General features: G+C 38.3%; 1 long non-coding RNA gene across 1 annotated transcript in view; it reads right to left on the reverse strand.

Annotated features, from left to right (window-relative positions):
• The window catches only part of LOC126481663 (uncharacterized), a 775,701-nt gene that overhangs the window by 234,228 nt on the left and 517,218 nt on the right, over positions 1-24,255 (reverse strand). Inside the window, exon 2 of the long non-coding RNA XR_007587609.1 lies at positions 520-634. This is a non-coding gene — a long non-coding RNA (uncharacterized LOC126481663). The remainder of the gene's footprint in view (positions 1-519; positions 635-24,255) is intronic.

A 24,255-nucleotide genomic window follows, 5' to 3' on the forward strand; every position in this document is an offset into this window, starting at 1 on the left:
TTCTAAAATTATTTTACTGTAGTAAATGATGTGTGTGATCAGCATTTCAGACGACAAGAGAATAAAAGCTTTTGATGTCTATGTAAGAATGGTGTTGACCAAATAACAAATTAGCAGATAATGAAATGAACTGGGTAAAAAGAAAATTTATTGAATAACTTCGTTGAAAGATGGGTTCAGTTGAAAGGACCCAATGAAAGCTATCAAGGAATTGTCAGTTTGGTAATGCAGGGCAATGTGAGGTGTAAATATGACAGAGGGAGATTAAGGCTTCGGTAAAGAAAAGGGTTCAGATGCAAGTATGTGGTAGTTTCGCAGATATGAAGAGGCTTGCACAGATTGGACTTACAAGGAGAGCTGCATCAAACTAGTCTTGAAGACAGGAACAACAACAACAACAACAACAACAACAACAACAATGGAAACAGTCATTTCAAGGTTTCATGTTCCAAACTTTTGAGAGTGAAACGTGATTCCTTCAGTAGCTCTGTATCTACAACCCTATACTTTATTTTGTACCTGCTATGGAGTAGTTCCTGCTTCCATCAAAGCTGCTGCACAGTGATTGTGTATGGCAGAGCATCCATCCCATCACAAGCTGTTCTTCTAGGATTTGAAGAACAAATATCTTGAGCTGGAAAGATAATATACAAAGAAAAAATGAAATATTGGTGGCAGGCAATGAAAACCTCATAAATACATTTTGTTAAATTTTGCAGTTGAAGCAAAAATAGTTTCTGAAAAGAATACTATAATGTAATACAGGAAGTTGCTAAATGTGTAAATATATAAGAGAAGCCTAGTTATTGACAGATTAGAGAAATCTATGCTGTTTCAAAACACTCTTTGATTATGGAGTTACTGGTTACTGGAAGTTAGTTTTCACAGACAGATGGAGTTAAGAGGCCTAACATCGATTTGTGAAATGTTAGTTTGACTTTTATGACATGAAAAATTGCCAAATACAGGTCTTGTTGCCTTGGGAACACTGAAGATGGCAGATGGGACAGTTTGAATTCATGGAAGCTGTTTGTGCAACACTGAATCTGTTGAATCCTTCACTTGTTGGGTGTCCATAAAAGGGCAGTTGTAATAGTAGAAGAAGAAGAAGAAGAAGAAGAAGAAGAAGATGACAGCGCACCAGAGATTTTGTGCGAGAGACACCCCAGTGCCCTTGGTGAAGGAGACGCAATACCAAAGCATGCAAAGATGCAGGTACCACAACACGCAGTGAAGCATTTTTTGTGGAAAGGAGGATAACACCATCCCTATGTGTGAGGTGGTAACACAAAGCGTAGTAGTTCCGCAATCGATCAGAAGTCTTAGCGGACATATGATCTGGCCAACCCTTCTGAATACAGCGTAAAACCTGGGAGAGGGTAGGGTCAGAACCCATAGCAGCCACCAGCCACCAGCCGGTCCCCAGTGAAGGGGAACCCGTCCACAACCCGCTGCTCGGGCACATCCAGGTGGAAACACAAGAGGTCATCCCTATCGAATGCCAGATCAGGACCCATGGGAAGGCGAGACAGTGCATCAGCATTTGCATGTTGAGCTGTCAGCCGGAAATGAATCTCATAATTGAAACGAGACAAGTAGAGAGCCCAACGCTGGAGGCGGTGTGCAGCCTTGTCAGGAAGTGACGTTGATGGATGAAACAAGGAAACAAGTGGTTTGTGGTCCGTAACATGATGAAATTAGGATCCATTGAGGAAAACACCAAACTTATGAAGAGCATAAATAATGGCCAAAGCTTCTTTTTCAATTTGAGAATACTTTTGTTGGCCATCTGTGAGCGTTTTGGAGGCATAAGCAATGGGTTGTTCAGAACCGTCAGAAAAATGGTGGGCAAGGACTGCACCAATTCTGTATTGAGAGGCATCCATGGCAAGAACAAGATGTTGGCCAGGTTGATAAGTAGCCAGGCACGGGTCCTGTTTCAGCATAGTCTCCAATTTCTGGAACGCCACATCGCATGACACGGACCAGTGAAAAGGCATGTTTTTATGCAACAGACAATGCAACAGCTGAGCCACCGAAGCAGTAGACGGTAGAAACCTGTGATAGTATGCTATTTTCCCCAAGAAGGCCTGCAGTTCCTTAACAGATGTAGGGGGGGAAGGGCATCGATTGCAGCGACAGTTTGCTGAAGTGGACAAATACCATACCAAGAGAGTTGAAACCCCAAGTACGTGATAGAGGCTGGAAAAAAATTTTGATTTCTGCAAATTACACTTAATGCCAGCAGTCTCTAAGACATGTAAAAATGTCGTGTTGGCAGAAGAGCCAACACCTTGTTACTAGAGGAGCCCGAAATGCACGCATCTTAGCTCATGCAGGCTGCCGTGAGGAGGGAAGAACTATACTGACATGAGGTCTGGAACATGACAAGGAATTAGAATTCAGAAAGCGGATGTAATTAGTTTCATACTTAACTTTAATCCATTAATGATGAACATCGCTCTTGACAGTACATGAGTCACAATATTATCTGTTCAGAAGACATAGTAACTGAATATGGCGCCTTGTTAGGTCGTAGCGAATGATGCAGCTGAAGGCTATGCTAAACTGTCGTCTCTGAAAATGCTAGCAAAGTTGGCTGTACAACTGCGGCGTGTGCTAGGGCATCTCTCTAGACTAGACCTGCTGTGTGGCGGCGCTCTGTCTGCAATTACTGATAGTGGCAACATGCCGGTCCAACATATACTAACGGACTGCGGCCGATTTAAAGCCTACCACCCAGCAAGTGTGGTGTCTGGTGGTGACACCACAAAAAGTGTGCAGAGATTCTGAAGATGTTCTTCAGTGGTGGAGACATTGACAACAATGTAGTCCATGTAATTTATACACCCAGGGACAGTGAGCAATAATTGTTCCAAGAATCGCTGAAAGAGAGCAGAGGTGCTGGCAATCCCGAATGGCAATCGTTCGTATTGATAGAGGCCAAAAGGCATGTTAAGGACCAGAAACTGCCGGGAAGCAGCATTGTGGGGAAGCTGATGATAGGCTTCTAACAGGTCAAGTTTAGAAAAATACTGGCCTCCAGCAAGTTTAGTGAACAGTTCTTCAGGTTGAGGCTTAGGGTAAGTGTCGATGAGGCATTTAGTATTTACAGTGGCTTTGAAATCGCCACAGAGATTAATATCACCATTGGGCTTAGCAACGACAATGACAGGAGAGGACCACTTACTGGAAGTGACAGGAAGCAGGACCCCTGAAGCAGTGAGACGATCCAGCTCCCGTTTGACCCGATCACGAAGGGCCACAGGAATGGGCCAAGCCTGAAAAAACTTAGGCTGAGCAGTGGATTTGAGCGTGATATGAGCTTCAAAGTCGTTTGCACAGCCTAACCTAGGACAAAAAAGGACAAAAAATGTCATTGACAAGGAATCCATCTATGGAGAACCCAAAAACACGACTGGCATCGAAAACAAAAAGATTCTCCGCATTACTATGGTCGACCACAAATATGGGAACAATGCAAACTACAGATGTAAGATACCTCAGCATCAAGTTGTCCCAAGAGAAAAATCTTCTGTTTATTGTAAGTCCATAATTGCCTAGTGACAGGTAGCAGGATTGGAGAACCCAACTGAAGATACGTCTGAGAACTGATGATAGTGGCAGCAGAACCAATATCCACCTGCATGCGAATATCCCGACCCAGTATTTGGACAGTGAGGAATAACTTCCCTGAAAGGGAAGAAGTACTATTGACAGACAACAAAGAAGCAGAATCAGCGTCATATTCATGAACATCATGTATGCGGTCAGATTTGCAAACGGATGACACATGACTCTTCTTTGTGCATTTGTGACACACGGACCAACGCTGTGGACAATCCTCTCGTGAATGTTTTGTAAAACACTGCGTACATGAAGGAAGTTGCCGTGGGGTTTGCTGCAGTTTCTTAGAGGTTTGTTTACGGCTAGGCTGAAGCTGCACTTGGGAGCATACTGCGGCCATGTCGGCTGGTGGGGACACACCGCATGCTTTGTCAACAGCTCACAGAGATTGTACATCCCCGATGTCACCCTATGCCTCTATTTGTGCTCATGCAGCGCGAAAAATTTCAAAAGACTGAGCAATGGATAGGACTTCATCTAGAGTCGGATTTGCCAACTGAAGGGCACGTTGCCTGACTTCTTGTCGGGCGCCGACCAGATAATAGCATCCCGTACCATGGAATCGGCGTAGGATTCTTTGTGAACGTCAGTAAAATATCAACACTTTCAACTAAGGCCATGAAGTTCAGCAGCCCAAGCATGATAGGATTGATTCGGTTGTTTTTGACAACGATAAAAGGCAACACGATAGGCTACCATATGCGTATGCTTTTGAAAATATACAGACGGAAGTGAGCACGTTTCAGCAAAGGACATAAACGCAAGATCTTTCAAAGGAGACAATTGCGACAACAACCGATACATTTGAGGTGAAATTCATGAAAGGAAAAGAGACTTATATGTTTGGTTGTCCAAGACATGAAATGCCAAGAAGTGTTGTCGAAGACGTTTTTCGTAATCAGACCAGTCTTCTGCCGTCTTATCGTAAGGAGGAAAAGGAGGGAGAGACCATGACAAGAGACACCCCGCATTGGATGCCATGACAAAATTACGAATCGCATTTGTGAGAAGTGTTTGCTGTTCAATGAGACCTTGCAATAGTTGACTTAATTAGCCATGGAAACCTGTGGGTCAACCATGAAAAAGAAAATTTCACTACCTCGTCGCCAATTGTCCGAGTCTAGCGGCCACTGGCTGGCTGGCCGCTTAGGTGGCGCTGGTGCTGCATGGCTGGCAGACAGCGCCGCATGTGGAGGATGCGCGTAACTGCGCAGCGGCACTTTGAAAGATTAGTGAATCACAACAGAAGGGTTGTGGAAATCTCTGTGCCACTCCTCACTTTGCTGCTTTGTCTCAGGATCATACACCAAAATCTAGGATCCATCACCTGTGATCACATAACTGTATCATTTGTGGTCATTGGTAGGCCTCTAAAAATCAGTGCACATATTTCTTCTGCTGAATTGGAGTTTTTAGCACCATTTTGGTGCAAACCTTTTACATGTACAAAACTTCAGTCAAAATTTGATGTATGGTGAAAGTGTTCAACAAGTTGCCCACCATCCTTATTGTTAAACGTCAATTTGATTTCTGACGAGTGTACAAATATTAGACTTTTCGTTAGTCTTTGAAGCTGAAAGTCTCACTGAGTGAAGTTTATCTTCAAGTTGTTCTCAGCTTTCCAGAAATGATTTGTGCCAGTGAAAAAGGGGTGCTCTTGATAAGAAATGTTCCCCTTAGGCCTGTTTCAACTTTTCAAATGTCACATTTCTGCATTCCACACATTAAACTGTGCTGTTCCATATTCATAGCACACAAAAAAAACCCGACTTTGCTGATAGCACTCTCAAAGATAATGTGACAGCTATACAGATCTGTAATTTGGACTGAGCATCTGGAAGGTATGATTACACCAATCCACACAAGAACAACAACACAGCATTCCTAGATCACTTGCAGTGTTGTCAGTCTTATTGCTTTTCCCACACACCTTCCATCTTCAATGAAATGTTGCTAAGTTTTAATAGTGCTAACATTGTGTAACATACTGTCAAGATTTATGATATTAGTGATACTACTCAAAGTTGTTAAAGACTTGGACGCTATGCATGCACAATTTAAAAAATCTTTGTCACCCTTCTGATTTGCATGGTGCATTGTGATAATTATATGGAAGTACACAGCCATTTTCTGTATCAGTTTGCTGTCATTCATTAGAAGATGAACAACCTTAAGTACAAGTATTCTCTTATGATGAACTAAAATTATTATAATCTGCTTCAGAAATACTTTCTGTTCATCCAAACAAACTTATACAATTAAACTGAATTTGTATTTGTACTTCTATGAATTGTGAAGCAGTTCGGTGATTTCTTTCGAGAATCAGTTTCTCTCACCACGTAAAACTAAAGTGACACACCTCATTGCTGTACATTGTCGTATAAGAAGTGAGCAAATATTAAATCCTTTCTTCAACTTTTTAAACATGTCACATTTGTATATTGCTTTAAATGTCTAGAAATTTAAAACTGAGCACTTCACATTATGGAGAAATGTAGTGTCCTGTGATTACGCTGTCAGTGAGTTGTGATCTGAATTGGTCAACATGTACAGATACTTGTGTAGCAGTTTGTGGAATGATTACATAAGCATATTCATCAGTGAATCAAGTGGCAGACTTTTTCACAAAATACTAGAGAACTGAGTAAGTCTATATAAGAGACTGCTTGCAGAACTCACATCAGGCATGTGGAAGCTGTATCAGAGATGAGTAACAGGAATATTGATTATATAAAGGGAAGGGTAGCAGAGATAGTGACAGGTAGGTGGACACATGGAAGGATATGATGGATATACTAACTGGGGTGTTCAGTAGTTCTGGCAGTTGTGCCAGTGGAGAAGAGATGTACAAAACAATTCTTATCAGGGATACAATCAGAACCGCTCACTCACTGAAACTGACAATCTCTTTTAGGCGATTTACCACTCAGCATTCGCTTGACAAATTAAATGAAGGAAAGGTGCTTTGCCTTCTTCATTAAACATCATTATACCTGTATTTTCAGGTTATTTCAACATTTACTGTAAAATTTTTAATGATTTTGTCTTTACTTTTTTTGCAGTTTTAATATTTTGGGGTCCTACATTACAACTTGTGTATTTCTATACCATCAGTGTTTAATTTCTTGAAAGTGCTGAGTATGCAAGGATAATTGATCATTTCCTTTCACATAATTTGCTGTCAAATGTACAGTTCGATTTCAGAACTGTGCTAACAACTGAAAACGCTACAATGCTATATTACGCTGAAGTGCCAAAGAACCTGGTACAGGCATATGTATTCAAATGCAATTATATGTAAACAGGCAGACTGTGACACTTTGGTTGGTGCCACCTATATAAAAGAAGTGTCTGGAGCAATTGTTAGATCGGTTACTGCTGCTATGGCAGGTTATTGAGATCTGTGTTTGAACGTGATGTTATAGTCGGTGCACGAGCGATGGGACGCAGCGTCTCCTATGTACTGATGAAGTGGGGATTTTCCTATATGATCATTCCACAGGTGTATCGTGATTATCAGGAATCCAGTAAAACATCAACTCTGACAGCTGCACCCGGAAAAATATCCTGCAAGAAAAGGACCAACAACAACTGAAGAGAATCATTCAACATGACAGAAGTGCAACCCTTCCACAAATTGCTGCAGTTTTCAATGGTGTACCATCAACAAGTGTCAGCATGTGAAACATTAAATGAAACATCATCAGTATGGACTTTCGGAGCTGAAGGCTCACTCTTGTATCCTTCATTGCATGACACAAATATTTATGCCTCGCATGGGCCTGTCATAACTGACATTGGACTGTTGATACTGGATACATGTTCCCTTGTCAGATGAGTATTGTTTCAAATTGTACCGAGCAGATGGGCCTGTCATAACTGACATTGGACTGTTGATACTGGATACATGTTCCCTTGTCAGATGAGTATTGTTTCAAATTGTACCGAGCAGATGGACGTGTATGGGTATGGAGACACTCGTGAACCTATGGACCCTCCTCATCAGCAGGGGACTGTTGAAGCTGGTGGACACTCTTTAATGGTTTGGGAAATTTTCTATTGGAGTGATATGTGACCCCTGACGTGTCTAGATATGACTCTGTCTGACCACCTGCACTCGTTCATGCCCATTGTGCATTATGACAGACTTGGGCAATTCCAGCAGTACAATGCGACACACCACGTTTCCAGAATTGCTACAGAGTGATCCCAGGAACACTCTTCTGGGCTTAAACACTTCCGCTGGCCACCAAACTCCCCAGATATGAGGATATCTGGGATGCCTTGCAACGTGCTGTTAAGAAAAGATCTCCATCCCATCGTACTCTTACAGATTCTTGGTATCAGTTCCCTCCAGCAATACTTCAGATATTTGTTGAGTTCTTGCCACATCCTGTTGCAGCACTTCTGTGTGCATGCAAGGGCCCTGCAGGATATTAGGCAGGTGTACCTCTTTCTTTGGCTCTTTGGTGTATTTCCTCTTTGGGGTACTGGATGGATAAAACAAAAGGTTTCAAACACTAGTCACCTTACTTAATTAAGGCATTTGATTGTGTCAATCACAAAATTTTGCTCCAGAAGTTGGACCATTGTGGAATGTGGGGAGTGGCTCACAATTTGTTGATCTCCTTAAGAACAGAACAGAAGGTTGTTCTTCATAGCACTGAGAATTGCTACGATGTGGAATCAGAGTGAGGCACAGTTAAATGGGGGGCGACATAGGGTCAGTTCTGAGGCCACTCCTGCTCCTTATTTATATAAATGATGTGCCTTGTAGCACTAGAGATCAGAGGCAATTCCAGGTCAGTCAAGCGGTGGACAAATGATGTGGTGGGAAGGGAGTAAGGGGTTTGGGGGAATGGAATATCGCTTAACAAAAGAAGAGTTGGGGGTCCTCCACAAACAAAATGTTAAAATTTGGTGTTGCCTAATGTAGTTTTTGGTAACTGTTTTGGAGTTCAGGGTAAAATCATGTCTACAGAATGTGTGTGCCTAGGAAAATAATATGATTTGACACATATGTCTGGCGATTTTGAAGGTTTTGTCCAGGGTCAGCAGTTTGTTTTGGAAGGCATACCCAGCATATTTAGCTTTCTTGATTATTGTAAGTGGTACTCAAATGTGGGTCACTCCAAAAGAAATGAACACTATTTTCTTAAAATCCATCTTTTATTCTACATGTTTGAAAGTTTTACAGTGTGTAGATATATCCATTAGGAACAATATTTTCATTTCTCCACATAATTTCCACCCCTCTCAACTGCCTTACGCCATCATGGAACCAGCGCCTGTATACTCACATGGTAAAATTCTGGAACAACCTGTTGGAGCCACTGTTTGGCAGCATGTGCAAGGGAGTCATCATCTTCAAACCTTGTTCCACAAACAGAGTCTTTCAGTTTCCCAAGGAGATAATAATCACATGGAGCCAGGTCAGGACTCTAAGGCAGGTATTTCAGTGTTGTCCATCTGAGTTTTGTGATCGCTTTCATGGTTTTTTGACTGACATGTGACCATGCATTGTCATGCAATAGGAAAACATCCTGCTTTTGCTGATGTGGTCAAACATGAATCTGTCGAGCTTGAAGTTTCTTCAGTGTCATCACATATACATCAGAATTTATGGTGGTTCCACTTGGCATTATGTCCACAAGCAAGAGACCTTCAGAATTGAAAAACACCATAGCCATAACTTTTTGAGCAGAAGGTGTGTGTTTGAATTTTTTTTTTTCTTGGGTGAATTTCCATGATGCCACTCCATCGATTGCCTCTTCATCTCTGGTAAAAGATGATGGAGCCATGTTTCATCACCAATCACAATTCTTCCAAAAAATTCATCTCCACCATTGTCGTACTGTTCCAAAAGTTCACTTCATACCAATTTTCTTGTTTCTTTGTGAGCCACTGTTGACATCCTGGGAACCCACATAGCACAAACCTTTTTCAACGCCAACACTTTCAATATTCTGCAAACACTTCCTTCCCCTATCCCAATGTAGCGTGACAATTCGTTCACTGTGATGTGTCTGTCAGCAGTCTGTCTGTCTGTCAGAAGGGGTATACACTTCTTTCCCCTAAGGTAAGTCTTTCCGCTCCCAGGATAGGAATGACTCCTTACCCTCTCCCTTAAAACCCACATCCTTTCGTCTTTCCCTCTCCTTCCCTCTTTCCTGATGAGGCAACAGTTTGTTGCAAAAGCTTGAATTTCATGTGTATGTTTGTGTTTGTTTGTGTGTCTATCGACCTGCCAGCACTTTTGTTCGGTAAGTCACATCATCTGTGTTTTTAGATATATTTTTCCCACGTGGAATATTTCCCTCTATTATATTCATATCATTAATGAGAAATTAACATTGATGAGTGGTAAATGTGTAGAAGAGAGAAACTAACTTTGTGATGACTATAGATTGGATTAACTTACATTTACTTTCATTCCAAGCGATCCATAGCTAGGAGATACTCCAGGATGTAGAACATGTCAGAAAAACAATAATACATGACAAATATTTACAACTCAAATAAATAAGCTAATGTCCATTCCACAGGTCCCAAGTGGAATGATCGTCATTCTTTAATGAACATTATATGAAAGAATCATTTTACAAATACTAATGCACTGAATTTAAAATAAAAAAGTTTTTTTTTTTAATTTATTTATTAGGTAATAAACGTGTAATACAACTACTAAAATATTTACAATGAACATATTACTGCACTTAAATGGCGAAGTTAGATTATACTCACACACACATACACACACACACACACACACACACACACACACACACACACACACACACACACACACACACTTACACACTTACAATGAACACACAAATCAATTGGGTCTACTGAGAAATTCAGCAATGGAGTAGGAGGAGTTGGCCACAGATAAATTCTTTAGGCTTCTCTTAAACTGAATTTCATTGGTTGTTAAGCTTTTCATGGCTGCTGGCAAGTTATTGAAAATGTGTGTTCCTGAATAATGCACACCTTTTTGCACAAGACTAAGTGACTTTAAATCCTTGTGAAGATTATTCTTATTTCTAGTATTGATTCCATGAATTGATCTGTTGGTTTGAAAAAGTGATACATTTTTAATGACAAATTTCATTAAAGAATCAATATATTGGGAAGCAGTAGTTAGTATCCCTAGTTCCCTAAACACATTTCTGCAGGATGTTCTTGAGTTCACACCACATATAACTCTGACTGCACGTTTTTGTGCCCAGATAACTTTAGCTTGGCCTGATGAATTACACCAAAAAATAATTCCATATGACATTATGGAATGAAAGTAAGCATAATATGCCAGCTTTTTCACTTTTATATCCCATATGTCTGACACAATTCACATTGCAAATAGAGATTTATTAAGACGCTTCAGCAGTTCTGTGGTATGCTTTTCCCACTTGAATTTATTATCAAGCTGTAATCCCAAAAATTTAACACTGTCCATTTCTTCTATTTGCTTCTCGTCATATGTTAGGCATATACTTGTGGGACACCCCTTACAAGTTCTGAACTGCATATAATGTGTTTTTTCAAAATTTAGTGACAAAGAATTGGCTAGGAACCAGTGATTCATGTCCACAAATATTTTATTACCTGATCTTTCTAAGACTACATGTGATTTGCTATTTATTGCAATGTTTGTATCATCGGCAAACAAAATAAACTTGGCATCTGGTAATGTTACAGATGAATGGTCATTGATATACACAAGAAAAAGTAAGGGCCCAAAAATGGAACCTTGTGGGACCCCTAATGTAATTAGTGTCCAGTTGGATGATGCCTGATAGGGTGATATTAGGAAAGAGACATGTATCAAACTTTGTTTCCTGCCAGAGATATAAGATCTGAACCATTTTGCAACATTTCCCGTTACACTATAATATTCTAATTTACTTAAAAGGATATTGTGATTTACGCAGTCAAATGCCTTTGACAGATCACTAAATATACCAGTTGCCTGAAATCTTTGCCTAATGAATTAAGCACATTTTCACTGTAAGTGTAGATAGCCTTCTCAATATCAGAACCATTTAGAAATCCGAACTGTGACTTTGACAGTATGATACTTGAGATAAGATGGTTATGAATTGGATTGCGCATTACATTTTCTAAAATTTTTGAGAATGCAGGCAAAAGTGAAATTGGATGGAAATTTGATGCTATTTCTTTATCTCCCTTCTTAAACAGTGGCTTAACATCAGCATATTTTAACCATTCAGCAAATATTCCACTGTTAAACAACTGGTTACACAGATAGCTTAATATTTTACTTAACTCAGAATCACATTCTTTAATTAGCTTTGTTGATATTTCATCATACCCCCTAGATGTTTTTGATTTTAAAGATTTTATGATGGACATTATTTCTGCTGGGGTAGTGAGGGTCAAATTCATATTATGGAAGTTACTTGAAATGTCTGGTCTGAGGTATTCCATAGCAGCATCTACAGAACCTGAAAACTCCATCTTTTCAGTAACAGTTATGAAATGTTTGTTAAATAGGTCTGCAACACTAGACACATCTGTCACCGATGTTTCATTTACTCTTAATGCTATTTGTCCCTCTACATGTCTGGTTCTACTGGTCTCCTCCTTCACTATATCCCATATTGTCTTTATTTTGTTATCTGATATGACTTTCTTTTCCTTGTAATATATTTGCTTTGATGTCCATATTAAAGTCTTTAATATTGGCAATATTTCTGGTAATGTGCTATAGCATCAACATCAGAACTGTTTTGGATTGACAGATACAGTTTTTGTTTTGTTTTACAAGATACCACTATTCCTTGAGTAATCCATGGCTTCTTTGTAGACATTGCTCCAACCTTGGTACGTTTTTGAGGAAAACAGTGTTCAAATAAGGTAAGCACTTTATTAGCAAACGTGCTATATTTTTCATTCATGCCATGAGCACTCTAAACACCAGTGCAGTGAATGTCTCTGAGGAGTGTCCTAAAATAACCAATTTTTGGCTTATTGATTACCCTCTTGAGCTCAGATTTAACAGATTTTATATCCTGTTCAGATGCTTGATATACACTTAATATTATGGAGGATTTTTTGTGAAATTCTACTTCTGTTTGCACAGCTTCCATCTGCTGTTCTAGGCAAAATTTATGAATGTCTATGTTCTTAAATTTATGACAGTTCATGATAATTTTGGCAATTCCTCCTTTCTCCATTTCTGATCTACAAAAGTGAGATGCTAACCTAAACCCTGTAACACTTAAAAGTTCTATAACAGTAGTCACATGATGTTCAGAGAGGCAGATTATGTCAGCTGTGTTTGAAGACTAATTCATCTATGCAGACAATTAATTCATTAATTTTATTTCTCAGTCCTCAAATATTTTGATGCAATAAAGATAGCTGACATTTCACATTGACTGAGTTAACAGTGGGTAAAGTTAGAATATCTGCTGAGTGTTGAAAATTCTTAACCGATGGCTGTTTATGCTGATGCAATAAGCTAGAATTATGTTTCTTGGTTTCTTTCTCAAACTGAAGGTTTGTCTCAGTCCTAACCTCTCTTGAAATTTGCTTTCTTTCTGTCCTCCCTACCCTAAAAAAGGGTCTTTTCTGAACCCTATAACCAGTGGTATTTTATCACTCATGACAATGCCTCCCGCCCTTTAACTTTCTTGCTATTTTCCCAGCAAGTTTACCCATCCCCTTCCTGTTGAGGTGAAGGCCATGTCTAGTATAATCCCACCTATTGAGAGAATCAACAGGAACCACACCAGTGTGTGATCCTGCACCCGACATAAGCAACCGTTCCAACTCCAAATTAACTCTCTTGATAGAAGAGTTCAAATAAGGTCGGTCATGGCACCCAAGAACAGATACAAACTCAACACTAGTATGCTTCAATAGTGATGCAATCTTTGGCAGTTCACACTCTATACTGTACCCAGGATCTCTGTCAATACTATTACCTGCCTCACCAACTATAACCACGGAGTCTTCCTTAGTGAAATCTTTGCAAAGTGATCCTAAATTCTAAATCCTCTGTCGCCTGCTCCAGACCAGCACTAGGTTGAAAAAAAAATGGCAACCTGGTATTCTGATCCTAGTTCATCCTGAAAAAGTTGGCCAACACCTCTTCCATGGGAATTAGGTAGTAGTACGTGGAGGCTTCTGAAAAACGATGCAAAGATGAAGTCAGAGGTGCCAAGAAATTTTGTGTGGAAAACTGGGTTAAATAATAAATAAAAAAAGTAAATAAAAATATAGTTTCCAAATTGGCTGAAACGGAGAAACAAAGGGAAGAGATACAAAATCAAAACCATAGATTATATAGTATACCAAACAGTCTTTCATTTGTTAGTTTTAAGAAATTTAATAATTTTGAACCCTATGAGATAGGGCATCCACTGGATTTCAATATGGAATTTAATGATTTGCCTGAAATGTGAAATGGTAAAGAGAAAATGTAATTTGTGAGGGGCTTTTTGAAAGGGGATGCTTATGGATGGGCAGCTCACATAGCTGATAGTTGTACTTCATGGCAAAGCTTTGAGAAAGCGTTTTTAGATGAATATTGGTCGAAAGAGAAGCAGCAGAGAATTTTTAGTAAATTTTGGGGGAGGAGAGAGATTTGACTCTAGGAATGATACTGTGAAGGCTTCTGTCAGCTTTGGACATACAAACTGAAATATTTGGACAAAGAGCTAGGTAGTGAATTAATAATTATGGGTTTAGAAACTTCAGAAACTTAGATAATTGCTTGTACCTGCCCCTATGGGTAATATCAGTGATTTCTTGAATTATGTTGATAAAGTGTAGAGGGTGAAGCCATCAATGGAAGATGGTAGGAAGAATTTTGATGACTATAATCAATCAAGGAGAGAATTTCAGGTAAATAGGATGAACAGAACTAATTACAATAGAAATTCAAGGAATGGTTGGGTGGAGGATAGCCAGAATGGGCACAGAATTGGTAGGAGAAATTCAAGTAAAAGAAATTGAGGAGATGGCTTTAATTCTGAATCAAACCATTTAAACTAGATAATGCTCCAGTTTTGGATTGCACTAGAGAAGGTAGTGATGTAGAGCCAGTTGTGTATAATTGTGCTGTGATCACACATAAGGGTAATGTAAATGATAGAAGTAAGACAAGTGTAATTTATAATTCTAATGAGATGTTGAATGATGGTGTGGGTAACAAATGTTCATTCTGAAAAAAGAGAGGAGGAAGTTATTGTAATAAAATAAAGTGATGAAACAGAGCATGTTGCTGTTGCTCAGGATGTCCAAAGTGTCAAAATGGATGTTAAATTTTTAAGAGAACATAAAGAATTCAGGTGTTCTGCTTTGTGGTCTAAACGGCAAACAAGGATCAACCAATTTGCCAAGTATTTGAGGACAGTATAAGTGGTAGTGGGTGTAATTCTGATAGTAGTTTTAATGATGATAGCAGTGGCAAATCCAGCAGTGATGAGGGTTAGGTATTTCAATTTATAGTTGATAATGATGCCCATGCCATAAGTAAAGAAAGAGTAGAGGAGGATGATATTAGGCCTAATGAAGAGTCAGAGTTTGAGAGACGTAATGAGGAAGAGGATGATGCTATCTGTCATTTTACTGTGTCTGATAATCAATTTTGTAAGCAGGATGATAGTTTTTCCAGGAAAAGGATTAATGAGGATTTGTTGTATGAAGAAGATCACATGATAAGTTAAAAGGGAGTGTGGCACCCTGTAATAACAGCAAGGGTACAAGGTATACAAGTTAAGTGTGTACTGGACAGTGGTAATGATTTGAATGGCATTTCACAGACATTTTTTGAATCTATCAAGAACACAGAGGTTATAATAGTGATGCTCGTTTCTGGAATAAAAAATTATTGGTGCTAGTGGCAAGCTATCAAAGAGTGTGAAACAAGAGATACTGTGAACAGTGGAATTGGCAGTACAGCTGTTGGAGTGCAATTTCTTGGTGATTCAAAATCTCAGCATTGATGTAATACATGGTATTGGTTCCATGTTGAAATGGTGTGTAAATGTAGATTTTTTGCTAGTAGTGAGTTTAGCTTTAAGTTCAACGGAAGTAGGGACGAAGTATCATTTTTGGAAGATGTGAACAAGTGTGTGGAAACTGAATCAGATTTGCCATTAAGAGTTTCGACTACAGAGCAGGTTACTGAGGAATAAGAGGAGGAGAGAGTGAGATTGGAGAGAATAAAGAGAGTTGAAGATGTTGAAGGTATTACAAACAATCAAAGGGAGGAATTAATGGGTATTCTCCCGAGCAACTGTAAGGCATTTTCTGACAGGCCAGGTTTGGTAAAATATTTTGAGTGCAAATTAAAGTTTAAGGATGATGAACCATTTTTTCAAGAAGCCTTATATTATTCCACTTTCAAAAAAGGAAACAGTGAGAAAACAAATTCAAAATATGGTCTCATGGGGGATTATTGAAAGGTCAAACAGCAGGTATAATAACCCACTTATGGTCGTAAAGAAGAAGAATGGTGGTATCAGGTTGGTTCTGGATGCCAGGAAGTTGAATGAAACTGTAATAGAGGAGAGTGACAGACCAGCTGAAGTAGATGAAATTTAGCAAAAGTTCCATGGATGTAAATTTCTGACTTCTTTTGATGTGACTCGTGACTGAGCTATTGACCAATAAAATAAGTCTATGTAGATGATGTCCTAGTAGTGACTGCAGAATGGTACAAGCACTGTAAGGTTATGAATGAAATACTGACAACTATGTATAGAGGAGGTATGAAACTAAAATTAAGTAAATCTTAATTTGTAAAGAAGGATATTTCATTTTTTGGACACAGGATTAACAAGGAAAGTATACAGCCTGATCCAGAAAAGTTTGCTGCTATTGCAGATTTCCCACCCCCCCAAGGAACAAGAAGGATTTTAAAGCTATGTTTGGCTTCATATCAGATTGGTCATTTAACCATCCTTGCCCTGGTAATTAGTTGAAAAACGATGTGGTGTAGAATTGGACACGGTAATGTGGAGAGGCATTTCAGAGTTTGAAAAAAAATTAGTAAATAGTAAGAAGTTAGGACATCCAAATATTTCACTGCCTTTTTGTATGAGTACTGATGGAAGTTTATAGTGTTTGGGGGTAGAAATTTTCCAATTAATACTTACTGAGATGAGGGTTGAACACACAACTATTGCTTTTGCTATCAGAACATTACAGCCACATGAAAGGACTATTACATTCCAGAATTAGAGGCTTTGGCAATTACTCCTGGGTTTCAAAAGTTTGAGTACTATTTGCTTGGACTTGAGACCATAGTGTATATAGATCATAATGCTTTGATAAATGCAGGGTCCAGGGTGAAGCACACCAATTTCACTGTGTGGGCTGCGTATTTGCAACAATTTGATTTGGATGTAAGGTATGTAAAAGGAAAAGCCAATTTTGTGTCTCATGCATTATCTCACACCAGACAAGTGTATCCCCAATGTTTGCATAGTAGAGTAATATTGGAGTATGTGTATGTGGAGAAAGTGTTTGCACTGCAATCACCGACATAATGTAACTGCGGCGGAATAAGGGGAACCTGGCTGCATTCACCAAGGCAGATGGAAAACAATCCACAGGCTAGCTGGCACACTGGACCTCGACATTAAACTGCCGGGCAAATTTGTGCCAGGGACTGGTATGCTTTCCCACCCAGAAAGAAGTGTGTTAGACTGTACGGCTAAGCAGGCGGGCTTAAATTGGTACCTTGGTTAAAGAATTTCTGTCTAAAACGTAAGGTAAGGAGAAAATGAAAAGTGTGAACATATGAGGAGGATAATTAACATCTAAAGTAATCTGCTGATTGGTGCAGCAGTGGAGGCAATATGCAGTATGATCCATCTTGGATGCCAGGTCTTAATATTAATTGTGGTATAATAGATGTGTTTGTCTTCAATGGCATCAGTATATTGAGATAACAATTTACCTATAGAAGTGTGTCATGGTACAGCCTCATATAACATAAGGAAATTACAACTTTAAACATTGTTGCCTAGAGTAATTTGTGGAAATAATAAGCAAGATTTGTATGTATATCACACTTCAAGCTAAAATGTTAAGTAATTTAATGGAGAAAAGTGAAATAATAGACATTCTAAGTGATAATTTTGTCTGGTTGGTAATGAGCATTAAGTTTGCCATAGCATAAGAATCTTTTACTTTGGAGTGTTTTTCAGTAGAGTCAGTTTTGCATTAGGTAAGCAGAGCAGGTGTTTATTTATTAGATAATGAAATAATAAAAGAGTGAATAATGTTATTGACTTAAGGGTTAGGGAGCCTGTCTCTGCAGTTGGTATATTTTTTAATAATGTGCTCCACTAGTTAACTAAGTGAGAATGCAGCTGACAGACATGCTTGAGTAATGAAAAAGATAAATGTATACAAACAAATATGGTGTAAATATATTAATGATCTAACTGTGAAATAAGCAACATCGGGTACTGTTTATATTGTGCAATTCATGACACTGCAGCTGGGAATGAGAGATTAAAAGAAAGAGTAATATTTACAAGTCATATAAGGCTCCATTATTCAATCTATATGTTATCTGGAAACATCTATTTGTTTTCTGAGGAATTCTGAGATTAAAGTGGATACTGAAATGAAGAAAAGTGATTTTGCTGATTAGCTGATAACTGTGATGATAGACTGATGTAAATATTCTGACAGGTCAACTATTAGGTAAAATTTTGTGATTTTTGTGAGGATTTAATTTTCAGTTTGAATGAGACTAGTGCTTAGAGTTGATTAGAGAAGTGGGGCAATGATTTGGTACAACTTCCATCCCCAGAAATTTTGATTTGAATAATAATTAAGTTATCATCACATAAGTCTTTTTCTTTTTGTAATGTAAGGATTAGTAAATATATACTACTGCACATCTTGAGTTTTTGCTATTTTGCAGTTGGGAAAGAGACCCACATCTTTCAAGTTTAACCATTTTCAGGCAGTTATGACTTAGAGTAATGTTTTGTGGTGTAATGTGCACTTTATTTATAAAAAATTCTAATCCACACCTTGTGTACTATAGTCAATTTTAGCGCTAATTGTTAAAATGTTATGAGAACTATGTGATGTACTTATTTATGATTCAAGAACTATTATTTGCCATTAGTGTTAAACTTTTTAGACTTAAGTTTCAAGAAAACGTAAGTGTAGTAAAGTAGTTGATGAGAAACTGCATAACAGCTCATTAAAAGTGTGAAAGTGCTTCTGAAAAATACCAAACATTGAGCAAGTGAAATTTTCTGCCTGAAAGTGAACTGGAATGCACAGTGCAATTTAACTTGTTGCAACCCATGGGAATTTATTATTTGAATCAAGTAATATGTATCTTAGAATGTAACCTTTGTTTACCCAAAAAAGACATCACATATGATGAAGATGCTTAACTGTTTTTAGAAGTATAACTTGTAGATATCTTATGTAAATGTACACTACACTGTATGTAAATATTTTGTATGGGGTTTTTGTATGGCCAGTTCACATAAGTATAAATTTGAAAAAAAAAATTTGAACTGTGGTTTGGATAAAATTTCATATGTTTATTCTTTTGTGTGTAGAATTTTAACCCACTGTCTGGGGTCACTGGTGGTCAGTAAATTGCCCAGTTAGCTATTTGCAATATCTATCTACTCAATCCATGAGGGATGATGTGATGAAGCAATTCAGGATAATTTTTCTTCCCCTCTTGTTTTGCAGTGAGCCTCTTCTGACTAATTACCATTACCATACACGAGTATAACCTGCATTTTCATATAAGAAATAGGTTGGCTCCCAGTTTTAAAAAAGTTTTACACCTGATCTAATTTTGTGCTTAGTGTTATGTATGTAATTGGTATGAAAATTTTTTTTGACTATTGCTACTTAGTATCCTTCATCATAGGGTGAAATCGGTAATTGTTTTGTAAATTAAATTCTGTTGTTGACATATAAACAAATATAAATTCTGTAATAATCTAAGCATTTGGAAGACAAATCACTAGCATTCTTACGTATTTATTTCACTCTATTCAAAAACTAGTTATTAAAGCCACCCCTTAATTAATTCCACAGTAATTAACAGTTTGTTAGAAGTATTGTATATGTAACAGTATTTGTTAATTTCATGATTTAAACAACTAAATTGGCTTAACCCTCACCATAGTAGAAACTGTTGAAAAGAACCAATTTTTTATGTATTCAATTAATTTAATGACTAAGTTTTAACCCTTTAACTGCTCTGGACATTTTAACATGCACGCCTTTGCCCCTGTCCCTGTCCCAGTCGATCAATCAATCTACTGTGTAGAAAGGTTTATTTACTAGTATTCTGTACAACTTAGCTTTGAAGATATTGACAGGTAACTCTTTTAAATCTATACTTAACTTATTGTACAACTTAAGTCCAAGAACTAAATATGAATTCTGTGACTTGGATAGTCTTTGATATGGTACATCTAAACATGATTTGTTCCTGGTGTTATGGCTATGCACATCCCTTCTTAATGATACATTTAAAATATTGTTCCTAACATACAATAGAGCATTATAGATGCAAAAATTTATTACCGTCAGGCATTGCAATTTAACAAACAAGGGTTTACAGTGTTCTAACTTATCGGAATTGGTTATTATTCTTACTAATTTTTTTTGTAAAAGTAGAATGCCCTTTATGTGACTGCTATTGCCCCACAATAAGATTCTATATGATATGATACTTTGAAAGAAAGCAAAATATGCTGATCTTATATAACTATTACGGACATGTATTTTTATGTTTCTAATTAAATAGATAACTCTTGAGAGTCTGGCAGATAAATGTTTGACGTGTGGTTCCCATGTCAACTTGTTGTCTACTAAAACACCTAAAAACTTTCTACTTTCTAAATCATGATTCTCTCTTAAGCAGAAGGAAAGTGCCTGGGTCTTACTTTCATTTAGTAGAAAACCATTTGCTCTAAACCATAATGAACTCTGAACAAACGTATCTTTAACTATATTTTTTAGTGTATTTAAATCTGAGCTTTTATTTAAAAAAGTTGTGTCATTGGCATACTTTATTGTGTGAGAGTTTACAAAAGATGGCAGGTCATTAATAATAAGTAAAAACAATAGAGCTCCAAGTACTGAGTGCTGTGGCACGCCAGACCTAACATTAATCAGATCTGACTACTCCCTGTTAATGCATGCTACTTGTTGGCAGTTCTCAAGGAAGGATTTAATCATATTTATGCTGCTATTAGCAAAACCATAATAGGATAACTTATTCAGTAAAGTATCATGGTCCACACAGTCAAATGCTCTGCTCGGATCACAAAATGTAGCCTGAGCAAATCCCCTAGACTCAAACACATCCAGAACAAATTTTACAAGCATGTGTCGTGGATTTACCTTTCATGAATCCATATAGTTTGTCACTGATTAAGTTTAAGTTATCTAAATACATACTAACATGATTATACATAATTGTTTCGAGAATTTTTGAGAAAACAGAAGTTAACGATACTAGTCTGTAACTAGCGGGACAGTTCTTATCAACTTTCTTATATACTGGGACCACTCTAGATATTTTTAGTACATCAGAAAACTTGTTTTCAGCTAGACATTTTTTTACACAGTAGGTTAAGGGATCAATTATGCAGTCAATAGTATCTTTCAATAAGTTACATGATAAATCATAGTAATCAACGCTATCTGAGGCTTTGAAATTTTTAACTGTTTTCAGAATTTTATTGGTACACACCTCTGTGAAGTTGAAAATGCTCTGGTGGGGCCTTTCAAAATAGTTGTCAATGAAGTTATAGGCATTTTCTAGAGGTTTGTCTATTGAGCTGCATATTTCTCCAATAGATTGGACGCAGAATTTATTGAATTCATCTGGGGATATGGCAAAAAGTCTTTTTCTTTAGTGTGTGCCACAAAGTTAATTATACTCCAGACTTTTTTGCATTTATTTCTAGACTTTTCAATGAGGGCTGTATTATATAGCTTCTTAGCATCATTAATAGCCTGTCTATAATTACACTTAGCTCTGGAATATAATTCTATATGTAGTTCAGATTTGCTGTTCTTGTACATACCAGAATAGAGCATAACAGTGTCTTTCATTTGCCCTAACTGTGGCGTATACCATTCCCTGTTTTTCCTTCTCTTATAACAACTACTATCTTTAATATTTAGCACCGCCTACACAAAAGTATAGTAACCTAGATCTCAACACTCCCTGTGAGAAACTGCACTTTGAAACATCAGGTATAGTAATTGAGTGCCTTAAAATATTAGTAGTAGTAGTAGTAGTAGTAGTAGTAGTAGTAGTAGTCCACAGGTCACCTAGTGGCAAACACCTTCAGAGCACACAGCGACAGGTACAAAGGCATGCATGTTAACACATCCAGAACAGTTAAAGGGTTAATTGTAATTTCTGCAAATTTAACTTCGAATAATGTGTAGCTTCAGCACGTATAATTGTGAGGATATATAAGGGCCCAATTTTAGGTCCCAAGACAGTCAGTCCATGGCTGAGTTTAAGAAGAGAAATCCATGTTGGTTAGATCAACAACAATGTATCAACTTAACTGTGCAATAAGTGTAACAAGATTAGGCCATGTGTTAAAACAATGACAATGTCTATTCCATATGTACCTGATTATTCTGGAAGAACTGTGAATTACATTTTTACTGCTCATAGATATTCAACACTAAACTATTGTAACAGTATGTTGATGTTTGCCTGAAAACTATTAATGAGAGTTATCGAAAGTTAAACAGTAGTGCACTGGCCATATTAAATGTGTATATGGGAGGTTGTGTGAAGCGAAAGTAAACAACTCTTAATTGCAAATGTGTACCTGTGGGCTTCATTATTTACGGCAGACAGTACTGCATTTCCAGCCCCTATTTTTGCAGCTAGTACATTGACACAGAGGACAACAAATGGAAAAATAAAGAAGACAAACTAGCACATAATGACTCCTTACAGTGGCTCCAACAGCTTTGCAAGGACATGATCTTTAACTGGATACCTGGCCACATCAGGATACAGGGAATTGACATGGCCAACAGAGCAGCCAAGGAAGCATTTTGGGATGGTGGTGTTTGTCAGAGTCCCATCCCTAGGCATGCTGTCATCTCATTATCGAACTGTCTCATCACGTGTCTGTGGGAAACCTGTCTGTCACCTTCAGCCATTTAAACTGTGGTTCCCCAAATTGATCGCACAGTCATGACACACTTTAGACTTCGTGTCACCCTCTAAGCTGGAAGCAGGTTCTGCTTACCAGTCTGTGCACTGGACATAGCCCTTCCACAAATGGCTTCCTCTTCTTGTGGGAGGATCCATTACTCTTAGGTTTGTGGCGTCATATGCATCCAAGTGATAAACTTCTGGACAAGACTCCTAGATGACCAATTATAGGAACTGGAGAACATGCTGTGTGTCTACCCAGTTGTAAAAGCCTGTATAAGAGAAAGGCACCACTCATATATAGTGGTAGGAAGGTTGGCACCCACACACACGATAGGAAATAGTATTCTCACTCGCTGTTGAGGTCTTTAAGACTATTTGTATTCTTAACTAGTTCTAGAGAGTAGAGTTATTTGTCAAGCAGATAAGATTTCATTTTGTTTGTATTGAGTTTTATTACCTATTAAATTCTTTGCATCAATATGTAGGTGACACATTTTTATGAAAATATGTCACTTTCTTCTATGCCACACTTAGGCCAATGGATCACTTAGTCATAAACATGGAATGATTTGGCTTCATGGATGCACCCACTTACTATGCTCAGGGGACAGGCTTCATGAGGGGAAATGAAGAGTCATTTTCATTAGTGATACCCATTTATTTTCCCATACCTTACAAGATGGTACAGACAACATTTGTCATTAATATCTGTCTGTACAGGTGCATTGCACTGACAGTATGGCTCGATCAATGAAAGCAGAGGCTATACGCTCCGGTGGTGAGCCGTGACATGACCGCATGAACCGAAAAGGCCGCGTCTCTGAAAGTACAGTTTTTTGTGCAGCTGATGGAGGCTTGTGACTTTCATGGGTGGGAAAAATGCATCACAAAATGAACAGATGCATGCCATGGATTGAGCAAATGTGCAACACTGCATATGTTTTTGTGGGGAGCCATTTTAACCCATGTGGTTGGCACTGAGGAAGATCAGAGACATTTTGTGTAATGTTGACCAGCTCACACTGCCCACATGCTTCATCCTGTGAGAGCCGGAGCACAATGCACTATTGCCAAAATTTGCCATAATGGGAAAGTTGTGTGCTTGGGCAGTGTGATTGCTGGCACTCTGTGCTTGTCGGCTGTGCTGCAGTTATGCTCTTTAAGTGTCTCTGTGGTGTGGCTGCCACCCAGATCCCCTTTCAAGGAGAGGAACTCCAGAGCTGGCTAGTGAGAATCTGCTCCAATTGACCTCTCTGCAGAGGTTGAGCAGCTGCCAGACACCTGATGATGGGCTGGCACTGTATCATCACATCATCTCCTCTTTGTTGGAGAGCTATCTGGATCTGGTGATTCATCATTTTCTTTTTCCATTTAAATTCTTAGATTCCCCTTTTTTCTGAATTGAGCTTGTGGGCTCTTGATGAAAGACAAGCAATCATTGCCCATTG

Source organism: Schistocerca serialis, chromosome 5 (assembly GCF_023864345.2).
Source record: "Schistocerca serialis cubense isolate TAMUIC-IGC-003099 chromosome 5, iqSchSeri2.2, whole genome shotgun sequence".
Classification (NCBI taxonomy): Eukaryota; Metazoa; Arthropoda; class Insecta; order Orthoptera; family Acrididae; genus Schistocerca; species Schistocerca serialis.